Source organism: Maylandia zebra, linkage group LG3 (genome assembly GCF_041146795.1).
Source record: "Maylandia zebra isolate NMK-2024a linkage group LG3, Mzebra_GT3a, whole genome shotgun sequence".
NCBI classification, from domain to species: domain Eukaryota; kingdom Metazoa; phylum Chordata; class Actinopteri; order Cichliformes; family Cichlidae; genus Maylandia; species Maylandia zebra.
The window spans coordinates 57,913,314-57,916,664 of NC_135169.1; positions in this window are offsets into that span (position 1 = coordinate 57,913,314).

Here is a 3,351-nt window from a genome sequence, read left to right on the forward strand (position 1 = left end):
AAGGTTCGTTTGAAAATCAGAAGAGCATGGTGTTTTTACACTGTCACCACGTCCATATAATAAGCTCCACAGGCATGAAAACTGAGAATTAGGTAGACTAGACATTGCTGTCGCTCACGGTGAAAGAATTTTGTCAATACGACTTTTACTTTTCATTTGGGAGCGATTTGTTTCGGCCTGACTTTTCTGTTCATTTTAAGCAGCAAAAGTGAGGTGCATGTCTGTGTGCGTGTGTATGGAGCCATTGGGTGCAGTCACTATAGCAACCAGGCTCACACCTGCCTGCTTAACGAGCTCTGCCTGCCACTGTACCAAGATTCATCTTTAGCACTTCTCTTTCAACTGCTGCTGTGTCCACAGTGTTAAAGCCATCATTTTACCCTCAAAACGTCGCCATCGTTGTTCTTTTTCCAACATCTTGTCTTTCAAAGCTCAGAGATGTAAACTTTTTAAACTGTGTGGGTCCAAGTGGAGGGATCACATTTTAGTCATTCAGTGATTCAAAGAATATGACTTTTTAATATTCTTTCAGATGTTTTCTGACTCTAAATGTTCTTTTCTCATTTCTTAGGTTTTTCTAATTTACAATTAAAACATTTTCAGCTTTTTTCCAACTTCTTCTTCTGTGTAACCTTCAGCTTTTAGCAGTTCAGCACTTTTGTTTTCAGGTTAAATTCGGGTTTTTTTTTTAATCTCATTCAAGATTTTTAACTTAAATTCAGTAATTAATTCATTTCAGTGCATACATTCAGATTCAAGCATTCACACTGCAGTTTCTTCAGAAAATGCACTTTCTAGTTATTATATTTTATTCTGTATTCCGTACGTTTTTTGTAATCCTATAACTTCAAAACCGTTCAACTTAGAAAAACCATTCAAACACCGTTAGATTCCTATTCTTTTGGACAACACTGCTTCTATTTTTCATATTTTTAACATTTATATTTTTAATTTTATTCAACTTTATTCAACAAAAATTTATAATGTATTTCAATGGGGAGACCCTTCAAATCCTCATTCAACTTACTCATTTTTAAACTCTTACTACTTCCACATACATTGACATAGAGCCACCATTCAAACTTTAAAACGAAGACAAGACATTCAACTATTCAACTTGTATTTATCTTTTCAATATCTATTATACTTTTTCTTCAGTTCCAGTTTAAGTTTCATGATGTTTTTTCACCCGTTTCAGAGTTTATAATGGGTGTGTATGGGACGGAATGTTGGGGCTAGAGTGAGGCAGCTCAACTGCTAGAGTGAGAGGAGCAAAAAAATTAATCTTAAAATCTTTTTTAAAACTGCTGCTGTGTCCGCAGCGTTTGCTCTACAGGTATGATTTTACCCTCAAAACGTAGCCATGGCTGTCCTCTTTCATCCAATGTGTTTACTATTGTACTAGGTGTTATGGTTCTTTCATAAATGTCACCAATGCACAGCCTCCTCCCTCCAACTCTTCCATAGACTCTAATGTTAAAATGGCTCAGAAGGTTCGTTTGAAAATCAGAAGAGCATGGTGTCTTTCCACTGTCACCACGTCCATATAATAAGCTCCACAGGCATGAAAACTGAGAATTAGGTAGACTAGACATTGCTGTCGCTCACGGTGAAAGAATTTTGTCAATACGACTTTTACTTTTCATTTGGGAGCGATTTGTTTCGGCCTGACTTTTCTGTTCATTTTAAGCAGCAAAAGTGAGGCGCATGTCTGTGTACGTGTGTATGGAGCCATTGGGTGCGGTCACTATAGCAACCAGGCTCACACCTGCCTGCTTAACGAGCTCTGCCTGCCACTGTACCAAGATTCATCTTAAACACTTCTCTTTCAACTGCTGCTGTGTCCACAGTGTTACAGCCATCATTTTACCCTCAAATTGTCGCCATTATTGTTCTCTTTCCAACACCGTATCTTTCAAAGCTCAGGCATTTAAACTTTTTAAACTGTGTGGATCAAAGTGGAGGGATCACATTTGAGTCATTCAGTGATTCAAAGAATATGACCTTTTAATATTCATTCAGATGTTTTCTGACTCTAAATGTTCTTTTCTCATTTCTTAGGGTTTTCTAATTTACATTTAAAACATTTTCAGTTTTTTTCCAACTCCTTCTTCTGTGTAACCTTCAGCTTTTAGCAGTTCAGCACCTTTGTTTTCAGGTTAAATTAGTTTTTTTTTTGTTTTTTTTTAATCTCATTCAATATTTTTAACTCAAAATTCAGCAATTAATTCATTTCAGTGCATACATTCAGATTCAAGCATTCACACTGCAGTTTCTTCAGAAAATGCACTTTCTAGTTAAGAGTTGTGTTCATGCACACAGCAGGTTACTTGACTTTGTACAATAATAGGCATTCAATATATCAGTTTCCCTCTTTGTTATGTCACATTTGTGATGAAGCTCAAAAAACGCGTGACGCAAAAATGACAGAAAGGAGTGTTCGGACTTCTCTCAGACGTTTGCTGCTTTTAGGCTAAAGCATAACATCAGAGAAGTTTCTGGAGAAGATGTGAATCAGTGGTTGTGTTATTGTTTCAGTTGGTCCATCTTCTGACTGGATGTCACATGTTTTCCTTACTAAAGATGGGTTATATACATCCAGGGAGTTCAGCTATAATTTTTAAAATCTTACCTCCCTCTTTTCTAATTTGCGCTAGCTTTAATTGTGCCTTTATTGGCATGTGAGTTATATGTTATTATTTGAAAAAGAAAGAACCATAAATATGCATTTAGATCTGTGCTGTGGGGAGAAGTTTGGGTCCAAAACATTTATTGATGCTAAATGTTAAAAAAAAAAAGTCTCATATCTTGAGGCTTTAGTCATTTTTCTAGAAGCTGGTCATCGGTTTTCTGTGGAGAACTAAACAGCAACAGCTGAGGTTGAGCCGTCAGAGGAACCGATCACCTGCTCCTCCTCCTGTGGGCCTGGAAGTGTGTCAGCTCCTCCAGGTTGGACTGTAATTAGTACAGTCATCTTCCTTCTTCTCCACCTCTGTCCCTACATTTTCCTTTTAAATCAGACCTCCTTTGAATGCTGCGGAAACCTGCTCAGGTACAGAAGATTCTACCTTTAGATATCCACCTGGGATCTACTCACTTCTTTTTATAGCTTTTCATCCGTTGCCCAATCTCTTCATCATCCCTTCTGTGTGAAATAATGAAAGGATAAAATCATGTCTTTGACATTGTAGAGATAATATGTAGTTTTATGGAGGCTTGTTGGTATCAAAAGCCTCACTTACTTACTTTGTCATGGTAGTTTTTCAGTCACCAGAGATGTTGGTGTTTGTAAACGCTTTAAAGTTATCAAATGTACCCATCAGTCAGTGAATCATATTTTTAATTCTTCCT